The 12,287-nt window shown below is 47.5% G+C and overlaps 1 non-coding gene across 1 annotated transcript; it reads left to right on the forward strand.

Moving 5' to 3' along the window:
- Positions 1-10,896: 10,896 nt before the first annotated feature.
- Positions 10,897-10,969, forward strand: TRNAN-AUU (transfer RNA asparagine (anticodon AUU)). The gene has a single exon. It is a non-coding gene; the product is annotated as a tRNA-Asn (tRNA).
- Positions 10,970-12,287: the final 1,318 nt, after the last annotated feature.

Consider the following 12,287-nt stretch of genomic DNA (forward strand, 5'->3'; position numbering starts at 1 on the left):
GGAAGCCCAAAAATTAAATGGTCGTCAGGTATTGTGGAAAAATTTTGGCTTTCTACGTTACATTTGAGATCACACAACACCGCTCCCGGGTGGGCTCGAACCCCCAACCTATTGGTTAACAGCCGAACGCGCTAACCATTGCGCCAAGGAAGCCCAAAATTTAAATGCTCGTTAGGTATTGTGTAAAAACCTTGACTTTTTACGTCACATCTGAGACCTCACAACACCGCTCCCGGATGGGCTCGAACCACCAACCTATTGCTTAACAGCCGAACGCGCTAACCATTGCGCCACGGAAGCCCAAAACCTAAATGCTCGTCAGGTATTGTGCAAAAAACTTGACTTTTTACGTCACATCTGAGACCTCACAACACCGCTCCCGGATGGGCTCGAACCACCAACCTATTGGTTAACAGCCGAACGCGCTAACCATTGCGCCACGGAAGCCCAAAAGTTAAATACTCGTCAGGTATTGTGTAAAAACCTTGACTTCTTACGTCACATCTGAGACCTCACAACACCGCTCCCGGATGGGCTCGAACCACCAACCTATTGGTTAACAGCCGAACGCGCTAACCATTGCGCCACGGAAGCCCAAAAGTTAAATGCTCGTCAGGTATTGTGTAAAAACCTTGACTATTTACGTCACATCTGAGACCTCACAACACCGCTCCCGGATGGGCTCGAACCACCAACCTATTGGTTAACAGCCGAACGCGCTAACCATTGAGCCACGGAAGCTCAGAAATTAAATGGTTGTCAGGTGTTGTGGAAAAACTTTGGCTTTCTACGTTACATTTGAGACCCCACATTACCTCTCCCGGGTGGGCTCGAACCACCAACCTTTCGATTAACAGCTGAACGCGCTAACCATTGCGCCACGGAATCCCAAAAATTAAATTCTCGTCAGGTATTGTGTAAAAACCTTGACTTTTTACGTCACATCTGAGACCTCACAACACCGCTCCCGGATGGGCTCGAACCACCAACCAATTGGTTAACAGCCGAACGCGCTAACCATTGCGCCACGGAAGCCCAAAAGTTAAATGTTCGTCTGGTGTTGTGGAAAAACTCTGACATTTTACGTTACATCTGAGACGTCACAACACCGCTCCCGGGAGGGCTCGAACCACCAACCTTTCGGTTAACAGCTGAACGCGCTGACCATTGCGCCACGGACGCCCAAAAATTAAATGGTTGTCAGGTATTGTTGAAAAGTTACGACTTTTCACGCTACATCTGAGACCCCACAAATCCTCTCTCGTTTGGGCTCGAACCACCAACCTTTCGGTTAACAGCTGAACGCACTAACCATTGCGCCACGGAAGCCCAAATATTAAGTGGTCGTCAGGTATTGTAGAAAAACTTTGGCTATTTACGTTACATTTGAGATCCAAAAACACCGCTCCCGCGTGGGCTCGAACCACCAAGCTATTGGTTAAAAGCCGAACGCGCTAACCATTGAGCCACGAAAGATCAGAAAATAAATGGTTATCACGTATTATGGAAAAAGTTTGACTATTCACGCTACATCTGAGACCTCACAACACCTCTCCCGGGTGGGCTCGAACCACCAACCTTTCGATTAACAGCTGAACGCGCTAACCATTGCGCCAAGGAAGCCCAAAAATTAAATGCTCGTCAGGTATTGTGGAAAAACTCTGACATTTTACGTTACATCTGAGACGTCACAACACCGCTCGCGGGAGGGCTCGAACCACCAACCTTTCGGTTAACAGCTGAAAATTAAAAATCGAGGTACATTTTTATTTATTGTCCTGACGAACATTTAATTTTTGGGCTTCCGTGGCTCAATGTTAGCGCGTTCGGCTGTTAATCGAAAGGTTGGTGGTTCGAGCCCATCTGGGAGCGGTGTTGTGAGGTCTCAGATGTAGCGTGAAAACTCAAACTTTTTCCATAATACGTGATAACCATTTATTTTCTGAGCTTCCGTGGCTCAATGGTTAGCGCGTTCGGCTGTTAAGCAATAGGTTGGTGGTTCGAGCCCACCCGGGAGCGGTGTTTTGGGATCTCAAATGTATCGTAAATAGCCAAAGTTTTTCCACAATACCTGACGACCATTTCATTTTTGGGCTTCCTTTGCGCAATGGTTAGCGCGTTCGGCTGTTAACCGAAAGGATGGTGGTTCGAGCCCACCTGGGAGAGGTGTTGTAGGGTCTCAGATGTAACGTAAAAAGTCATAACTTATCCACAAAACCTAACAACCATTTAATTTCTGAGCTTCTGTGGCTCAATGGTTAGCGCGTTCGGCTGTTAACCAATTGGTTGGTTTTTCGAGCCTATCCGGGAGAAGTGTTGTGACGTCTCAGATGTAACGTAAAATGTCAGAGTTTTTCCACAATACCTGACGACCATTTAATTTTTGGGCGTCCGTGGCGATTGGTTAGCGCGTTCGGCTGTTAACCGAAAGGTTGGTGGTTCGAGCCCATCCGGGAGCGGTGTTGTGAGGCCTCAGATGTGAAGTAAAAAGTCAAAGTTTTACCTCAATACCTGACGAAAATTTAATTTTTGGGCTTCAGTGGCGCAATGGTTAGCGCGTTCGGCTATTAACCAATAGGTTGGTGGTTCGAGCCCATCCGGGAGAAGTGTTGTGACGTCTCAGATGTAACGTAAAATGTCAGAGTTTTTCCACAATACCTGACGAACATTTAATTTTTGGGCTTCCGTGGCGCAATGGTTAGCGCGTTCAGCTGTTAATCGAAAGGTTGGTGGTTCGAGCCCACCTGGAAGAGGTGATGTGGGGTCTCAGATGTAGCGTAAAAAGTCAAAACTTTTCCACAATACGTGACAACCATTTAATTTCTGAGCTTCAGTGGCGCAATGGTCAGCGCTTTCAGCTGTTAACCGAAAGGTTGGTGGTTCGAGCCCTCCCGGGAGCGGTGTTGTGACGTCTCAGATGTAACGTAAAATGTCAAACTTTTTCCATAATACGTGATAACCATTTATTTTCTGATCTTTCGTGGCTCAATGGTTAGCGCGTTCGGCTGTTAACCCATAGCTTGGTGGTTCGAGCCCAACCGGGAGCGGTGTTTTTGATCTCAAATGTAACGTAAATAGCCAAAGTTTTTCCGCAATACCTGACGACCATTTTTTTTTTGGGCGTCCGTGGCGCAATGGTTAGCGCGTTCGGCTGTTAACCGAAAGGTTGGTGGTTCGAGCCCATCCGGGAGCGGTGTTGTGAGGCCTCAGATGTGAAGTAAAAAGTCAAAGTTTTACCTCAATAAATGACGAAAATTTAATTTTTGGGCTTCAGTGGCGCAATGGTTAGCGCGCTCGGCTATTAACCAATAGGTTGGTGGTGCGAGCCCATTCGGGAGAAGTGTTGTGACGTCTTAGATGTAACGTAAAATGTCGGATTTTTCCACAATACCTGACGAACATTTAATTTTTGGGCTTCAGTGGCGCAATGGTCAGCGCGTTCAGCTGTTAACCGAAAGGTTGGTGGTTCGAGCCCAAACGAGAGAGGTTTTGTGGGGTCTCAGATGTAGCGTGAAAATTCGTAACTTTTCAACAATACCTGACAACCATTTAATTTTTGGGTGTCCGTGGCGCAATGGCTAGCGCGTTCGGCTGTTAACCGAAAGGTTGGTGGTTCGAGCCCATCCGGGAGCGGTGTTGTGACGTCTCAGATGTTACGTAAAATGTCAGAGTTTTTCCACAATACCTGACGAACATTTAATTTTTGGGCTTCCGTGGCGCAGTAATTAGCGCGTACAGCTCTTAATCGAAAGGTTGGTGGTTCGAGCCCACCCGGAAGAGGTGTTGTGGGGTCTCAGATGTAGCGTTAAAAGTCAAAACTTTTCCACAATACGTGACAACCATTTAATTTCTGATCTTCCGTGGCTCAATGGTTAGCGCGTTCGGCTGTTAACCAATAGGTTGGTGGTTCGAGCCCACCCGGGAACGGTGTTTTTGGATCTCAAATGTAACGTAAATAGCCAAAGTTTTTCCACAATACCTGACGACCATTTAATTTTTGGGCCTCAGTGGCGAATGGTTAGCGCGTTCGGCTGTTAACCGAAAGGTTGGTGGTTCGAGCCCATCCGGGAGCGGTGTTGTGAGGTCTCAGATGGTAAGTAAAAAGTCAAGGTTTTACCTCAATACCTGACGAAAATTTAATTTTTGGGCTACAGTGGCGCAATGGTCAGCGCGTTCAGCTGTTAATCGAAAGGTTGGTGGTTCGAGCCCGCCCGGAAGAGGTATTGTGTGGTCTCAGATGTAGCGTAAAAAGTCAAAACTTTTCCACAATACGTGACAACCATTTAATTTCTGAGCTTCCGTGGCTCAATGGTTAGCGCGTTCGGCTGTTAATCGAAAGGTTGGTGGTTCGAGCCCATCCGGGAGCGGTATTGTGAGGTCTCAGATGTAGCGTGAAAAGTCAAACTTTTTCCATAATACGTGATAACCATTTATTTTCTGAGCTTCCGTGGCTCAATGGTTAGCGCGTTCGGCTGTTAACCAATAGGTTGGTGGTTCGAGCCCACCCGGGAGCGGTGTTTTGGGATCTCAAATGTAACGTAAATAGCCAAAGTTTTTCCACAATACCTGACGACCATTTAATTTTTGGGCCTCAGAGGCGCAATGGTTAGCGCGTTCAGCTGTTAACCGAAAGGTTGGTGGTTCGAGCCCAAACGAGAGAGGATTTGTGGGGTCTCAGAAGTAGCGTGAAAAGTAACTTTTCCACAATACCTGACGACCATTTAATTTTTGGGCTTCCGTGGCGCAATGGTTAGCGCGTTCGGCTGTTAACCGAAAGGTTGGTGGTTCGAGCCCATCCGGGAGCGGTGTTGTGAGGCCTCAGATGTGAAGTAAAAAGTCAAAGTTTTACCTCAATACCTGACGAAAATTTAATTTTTGGGCTTCAGTGGCGCAATGGTTAGCGCGTTCGGCTATTAACCAATAGGTTGGTGGTTCGAGCCCATCCGGGAGAAGTGTTGTGACGTCTCAGATGTAGCGTGAAAAGTCAAACTTTTTCCATAATACGTGATAACCATTTATTTTCTGATCTTTCGTGGCTCAATGGTTAGCGCGTTCGGCTGTTAACCAATAGCTTGGTGGTTCGAGCCCACCCGGGAGCGGTGTTTTTGGATCTCAAATGTAACTTAAATAGCCAAAGTTTTTCCGCAATACCTGACGACCATTTTTTTTTGGGCGTCCGTGGCGCAATGGTTAGCGCGTTCGGCTGTTAACCGAAAGGTTGGTGGTTCGAGCCCATCCGGGAGCGGTGTTGTGAGGCCTCAGATGTGAAGTAAAAAGTAAAAGTTTTACCTCAATACCTGACGAAAATTTAATTTTTCTGCTTCCGTGGCTCAATGGTTAGCGCGGTCGGCTGTTAACCAGTAGGTTGGTGGTTCTAGCCCATCCGGGAGCGGTGTTGTGATGTCTCAGATGTAACGTAAAATGTCAGAGTTTTTCCACAATACCTGACGAACATTTAATTTTTGGGCTTCCGTGGCGCAATGGTTAGCGCGTTCAGCTGTTAATCGAAAGGTTGGTGGTTCGAGCCCAAACGAGAGAGGATTTGTGGGGTCTCAGAAGTAGCGTGAAAAGTAACTTTTCAACAATACCTGACAACCATTTAATTATTGGGCGTCCATGGCGCAATGGTTAGCGCGTTCGGCTGTTAACCATTAGGTTGGTGGTTCGAGCCCATCCGGGAGCGGTGTTGTGTGATCTCAAATGTAACGTAGAAAGCCAAAGTTTTTCCACAATACCTGACGACCATTTAAATTTTGGGCTTCCGTGGCGCAATGGTTAGCGCGTTCGGCTGTTAACCGAAAGGTTGGTGGTTCGAGCCCATCCGGGAGCGGTGTTGTGAGGCCTCAGATGTGAAGTAAAAAGTCAAAGTTTTACCTCAATACCTGACGAAAATTTAATTTTTCTGCTTCCGTGGCGCAATGGTTAGCGCGTTCGGCTGTTAACCAGTAGGTTGGTGGTTCTAGCCCATCCGGGAGCGGTGTTGTGATGTCTCAGATGTAACGTAAAATGTCAAAGTTTTTCCACAATACCTGACGAACATTTAATTTTTGGGCTTCCGTGGCGCAATGGTTAGCGCGTTCAGCTGTTAATCGAAAGGTTGGTGGTTCGAGCCCACCCGGGAGAGGTGTTGTGAGGTCTCAGATGTAGCGTGAAAAGTCAAACTTTTTCCATAATACGTGATAACCATTTATTTTCTGATCTTCCGTGGCTCAATGGTTAGCGCGTTCGGCTGTTAACCAATAGGTTGGTGGTTCGAGCCCACCCGGGAGCGGTGTTTTTGGATCTCAAATGTAACGTAAATAGCCAAAGTTTTTCCACAATACCTGACGACCATTTAATTTTTGGACCTCAGTGGCGAATGGTTAGCGCGTTCGGCTGTTAACCGAAAGGTTGGTGGTTCGAGCCCATCCGGGAGCGGTGTTGTGAGGTCTCAGATGTGAAGTAAAAAGTCAAGGTTTTACCTCAATACCTGACGAAAATTTAATTTTTGGGCTACAGTGGCGCAATGGTCAGCGCGTTCAGCTGTTAACCGAAAGGCTGGTGGTTCGAGCCCTCCCGGGAGCGGTGTTGTGACGTCTCAGATGTAACGTAAAATGTCAGAGTTTTTCCACAATACCTGACGACCATTTAATTTTTGGGCCTCAGTGGCGCAATGGTTAGCGCGTTCAGCTGTTAACCGAAAGGATGGTGGTTCGAGCCCACCCGGGAGAGGTGTTGTGGGGTCTCAAATGTAACGTAGAAAGTCAAAGTCTTTCCACAATACCTGACAACCGTTTAATTTCTGAGCTTCCGTGGCTCAATGGTTAGCGCGTTCAGCTGTTAAGCAATAGGTTGGTGGTTCGAGCCCAAACGAGAGAGGATTTGTGGGGTCTCAGAAGTAGCGTGAAAAGTCGTAACTTTTCAACAATACCTGACAACCATTTAATTATTGGGCGTCCGTGTTGCAATGGTTAGCGCGTTCGGCTGTTAACCAATAGGTTGGTGGTTCGAGCCCATCCGGGAGCGGTGTTGTGAGGTCTTAGATGTGACGTAAAAAGTCAAGGTTTTTACACAATATCTGACGAGCATTTAATTTTTGGGCTTCCGTGGCGCAATAGTTAGCGCGTTCAGCTGTTAATCGAAAGGTTGGTGGTTCGAGCCCACCCGGGAGAGGTGTTGTGGGGTCTCAAATGTAACGTAGAAAGCCAAAGTTTTTCCACAATACCTGACGACCATTTAATTTCTGGGCTTCCGTGGCGCAATGGTTAGCGCGTTCGGCTGTTAACCGAAAGGTTGGTGGTTCGAGCCCATCCGGGAGCGGTGTTGTGAGGCCTCAGATGTGAAGTAAAAAGTCAAAGTTTTACCTCAATACCTGACGAAAATTTAATTTTTGGGCTTCAGTGGCGCAATGGTTAGCGCGTTCGGCAATTAACCAATAGGTTGGTGGTTCGAGCCCATCCGGGAGAAGTGTTGTGACGTCTCAGATGTAACGTAAAATGTCAGAGTTTTTCCACAATACCTGACGAACATTTAATTTTTGGGCTTCCTTGGCGCAATGGTTAGCGCGTTCAGCTGTTAATCGAAAGGTTGGTGGTTCGAGCCCACCCGGAACAGGTGATGTGGGGTCTCAGATGTAGCGTAAAAAGTCAAAACTTTTCCACAATACGTGACAACCATTTAATTTCTGAGCTTCAGTGGCGCAATGGTCAGCGCGTTCAGCTGTTAACCGAAAGGTTGGTGGTTCGAGCCCTCCCGGGAGCGGTGTTGTGACGTCTCAGATGTAACGTAAAATGTCAGAGTTTTTCCACAATACCTGACGAGCATTTAATTTTTGGGCTTCCGTGGCGCAATGGTTAGCGCGTTCAGCTGTTAATCGAAAGGTTGGTGGTTCAAGCCCACCCGGGAGAGGTGTTGTGAGGTCTCAGATGTAGTGTGAAAAGTCAAACTTTTTCCATAATACGTGATAACCATTTATTTTCTGATCTTCCGTGGCTCAATGGTTAGCGCGTTCGGCTGTTAACCGAAAGGTTGGTGGTTCGAGCCCATCCGGGAGCGGTGTTGTGAGGTCTCAGATGTGAAGTAAAAAGCCAAAGTTTTTCCACAATACCTGACGACCATTTAATTTTTGGGCTTCCGTGGCGCAATGGTTAGCGCGTTCGGCTGTTAACCATTAGGTTGGTGGTTCGAGCCCATCCGGGAGCGGTGTTGTGAGGTCTCAGATGTGACGTAAAAAGTCAAGGTTTTTACACAATACCTGACGAGCATTTAATTTTTGGGCTTCCGTGGCACAATGGTTACGGCGTTCAGCTGTTAATCGAAAGGTTGGTGGTTCGAGCCCTCCCGGGAGAGGTGTTGTGGGGTCTCAAATGTAACGTAGAAAGCCAAAGTTTTTTTGCACAACACCTGACGAGCATTTAGCTTTTGGGCTTCCGTGGCGCAATGGTTAGCGCGTTCGGCTGTTAACCAATAGGTTGGTGGTTCGAGCCCACCCGGGAGCGGTGTTGTGTGATCTCAAATGTAACGTAGAAAGCCAAAGTTTTTCCACAATACCTGACAACCATTTAATTTCTTAGCTTCCGTGGCTCAATGGTTAGCGCGTTCGGCTGTTAACCAATAGGTTGGTGGTTCGAGCCCACCCGGGAGCGGTGTTGTGAGGTCTCAGATGTGAAGTAAAAAGCCAAAGTTTTTCCACAATACCTGACGAGCATTTAATTTTTGGGCTTCCGTGGCTCAATGGTTAGCGCGTTCGGCTGTTAACCAATAGGTTGGTGGTTCGAGCCCATCCGGGAGCGGTGTTGTGAGGTCTCAGATGTGAAGTAAAAAGCCAAAGTTTTTCCACAATACCTGACGAGCATTTAATTTTTGGGCTTCCGTGGCTCAATGGTTAGCGCGTTCGGCTGTTAACCAATAGGTTGGTGGTTCGAGCCCATCCGGGAGCGGTGTTGTGAGGTCTCAGATGTGACGTAAAAAGTCAAGTTTTTTTGCACAACACCTGACGAGCATTTAGCTTTTGGGCTTCCGTGGCGCAATGGTTAGCGCGTTCGGCTGTTAACCAATAGGTTGGTGGTTCGAGCCCACCCGGGAGCGGTGTTGTGTGATCTCAAATGTAACGTAGAAAGCCAAAGTTTTTCCACAATACCTGACAACCATTTAATTTCTTAGCTTCCGTGGCTCAATGGTTAGCGCGTTCGGCTGTTAACCAATAGGTTGGTGGTTCGAGCCCACCCGGGAGCGGTGTTGTGGGATCTCAAATGTAACGTAGAAAGCCAAAGTTTTTGCACAATAAATGACGACCATTTAATTTTTGGGCTTCCGTGGCGCAATGGTTAGCGCGTTCGGCTGTTAACCAATAGGTTGGTGGTTCGACCCCATCCGGGAGCGGTGTTTTGAGGTCTCAGATTTGACGTAAAAAGTCAAGGTTTTTACACAATACCTGACGAGTATTTAACTCTTGGGCGTCCGTGGCGAATGGTTAGCGCGTTCGGCTGTTAACCGAAAGGTTGGTGGTTCGAGCCCATCCGGGAGCGGTGTTGTGAGGTCTCAGATGTGAAGTAAAAAGACAAGGTTTTACCTCAATACCTGACGAAAATTTAATTTTTGGGCTTCAGTGGCGCAATGGTCAGCGCGTTCAGCTGTTAACCGAAAGGTTGGTGGTTCGATTCCTCCCGGGAGCGGTGTTGTGACGTCTCAGATGTAACGTAAAATGTCAGAGTTTTTCCACAATACCTGACGAGCATTTAATTTTTGGGCTTCCTTGGCGCAATGGTTAGCGCGTTCAGCTGTTAATCGAAAGGTTGGTATTCGAGCCCACCCGGGAGAGGTGTTGTGAGGTCTCAGATGAAGCGTGAAAAGTCAAACTTTTTCCATAATACGTGATAACCATTTATTTTCTGATCTTTCGTGGCTCAATGGTTAGCGCGTTCGGCTGTTAACCAATAGCTTGGTGGTTCGAGCCCACCCGGGAGCGGTGTTTTTGGATCTCAAATGTAACATAAATAGCCAAAGTTTTTCCGCAATACCTGACGCCCATTTTTTTGGGCGTCCGTGGCGCAATGGTTAGCGCGTTCGGCTGTTAACCGAAAGGTTGGTGGTTCGAGCCCATCCGGGAGCGGTGTTGTGAGGCCTCAGATGTGAAGTAAAAAGTCAAAGTTTTACCTCAATACCTGACGAAAATTTAATTTTTGGGCTTCAGTGGCGCAATGGTCAGCGCGTTCAGCTGTTAACCGAAAGGTTGGTGGTTCGAGCCCAAACGAGAGAGGTTTTGTGGGGTCTCAGATGTAGCTTGAAAAGTCGTAACTTTTCAACAATACCTGACAACCATTTAATTTCTGAGCTTCCGTGGCTCAATGGTTAGCGCGTTAGGCTGTCAATCGAAAGGTTGGTGGTTGGAGCCCATCCGGGAGCGGTGCGGTGAGGTCTAGGATGTGAAGTAAAAAGTCAAAGTTTTTCCACAATACCTGACGACCATTTAATTTTTGGGCCTCAGAGGCGCAATGGTTAGCGCGTTCAGCTGTTAACCGAAAGGTTGGTGGTTCGAGCCCAAACGAGAGAGGATTTGTGGGGTCTCAGAAGTAGCGTGAAAAGTAACTTTTCAACAATACCTGACAACCATTTAATTATTGGGCGTCCGTGGCGCAATGGTTAGCGCGTTCGGCTGTTAACCAATAGGTTGGTGGTTCGAGCCCATCCGGGAGCGGTGTTGTGTGATCTCAAATGTAACGTAGAAAGCCAAAGTTTTTCCACAATACCTGACGACCATTTAATTTTTGGGCTTCCGTGGCGCAATGGTTAGCGCGTTCGGCTGTTAACCGAAAGGTTGGTGGTTCGAGCCCATCCGGGAGCGGTGTTGTGAGGCCTCAGATGTGAAGTAAAAAGTCAAAGTTTTACCTCAATACCTGACGAAAATTTAATTTTTGGGCTTCAGTGGCGCAATGGTTAGCGCGTTCGGCTATTAACCAATAGGTTGGTGGTTCGAGCCCATCCGGGAGCGGTGTTGTGATGTCTCAGATGTAACGTAAAATGTCAGAGTTTTTCCACAATACCTGACGAACATTTAATTTTTGGGCTTCCGTGGCGCAATGGTTAGCGCGTTCAGCTGTTAATCGAAAGGTTGGTGGTTCGAGCCCACCCGGGAGAGGTGTTGTGAGGTCTCAGATGTAGCGTGAAAAGTCAAACTTTTTCCATAATACGTGATAACCATTTATTTTCTGATCTTTCGTGGCTCAATGGTTAGCGCGTTCGGCTGTTAACCAATAGCTTGGTGGTTCGAGCCCACCCGGGAGCGGTGTTTTTGGATCTCAAATGTAACGTAAATAGCCAAAGTTTTTCCGCAATACCTGACGACCATTTTTTTTTGGGCGTCCGTGGCGCAATGGTTAGCGCGTTCGGCTGTTAACCGAAAGGTTGGTGGTTCGAGCCCATCCGGGAGCGGTGTTGTGAGGCCTCAGATGTGAAGTAAAAAGTCAAAGTTTTACCTCAATACCTGACGAAAATTTAATTTTTCTGCTTCCGTGGCTCAATGGTTAGCGCGTTCGGCTGTTAACCAGTAGGTTGCTGGCTCTAGCCCATCCGGGAGCGGTGTTGTGATGTCTCAGATGTAACGTAAAATGTCAGAGTTTTTCCACAATACCTGACGAACATTTAATTTTTGGGCTTCCGTGGCGCAATGGTTAGCGCGTTCAGCTGTTAATCGAAAGGTTGGTGGTTCGAGCCCAAACGAGAGAGGATTTGTGGGGTCTCAGAAGTAGCGTGAAAAGTAACTTTTCAACAATACCTGACAACCATTTAATTATTGGGCGTCCATGGCGCAATGGTTAGCGCGTTCGGCTGTTAACCATTAGGTTGGTGGTTCGAGCCCATCCGGGAGCGGTGTTGTGTGATCTCAAATGTAACGTTGAAAGCCAAAGTTTTTCCACAATACCTGACGACCATTTAATTTTTGGACCTCAGTGGCGAATGGTTAGCGCGTTCGGCTGTTAACCGAAAGGTTGGTGGTTCGAGCCCATCCGGGAGCGGTGTTGTGAGGTCTCAGATGTAACGTAAAATGTCAGAGTTTTTCCACAATACCTGACGACCATTTAATTTTTGGGCCTCAGTGGCGCAATGGTTAGCGCGTTCAGCTGTTAACCGAAAGGATGGTGGTTCGAGCCCACCCGGGAGAGGTGTTGTGGGGTCTCAAATGTAACGTAGAAAGCCAAAGTCTTTCCACAATACCTGACAACCGTTTAATTTCTGAGCTTCCGTGGCTCAATGGTTAGCGCGTTCAGCTGTTAAGCAATAGGTTGGTGGTTCGAGCCCAAACGAGAGAG

The sequence above is a fragment of the Phalangium opilio genome, unplaced genomic scaffold, assembly GCF_054372755.1.
Source record: "Phalangium opilio isolate 3A_F unplaced genomic scaffold, DU_Popi_V2 ptg000056l_1, whole genome shotgun sequence".
Classification (NCBI taxonomy): Eukaryota; Metazoa; Arthropoda; class Arachnida; order Opiliones; family Phalangiidae; genus Phalangium; species Phalangium opilio.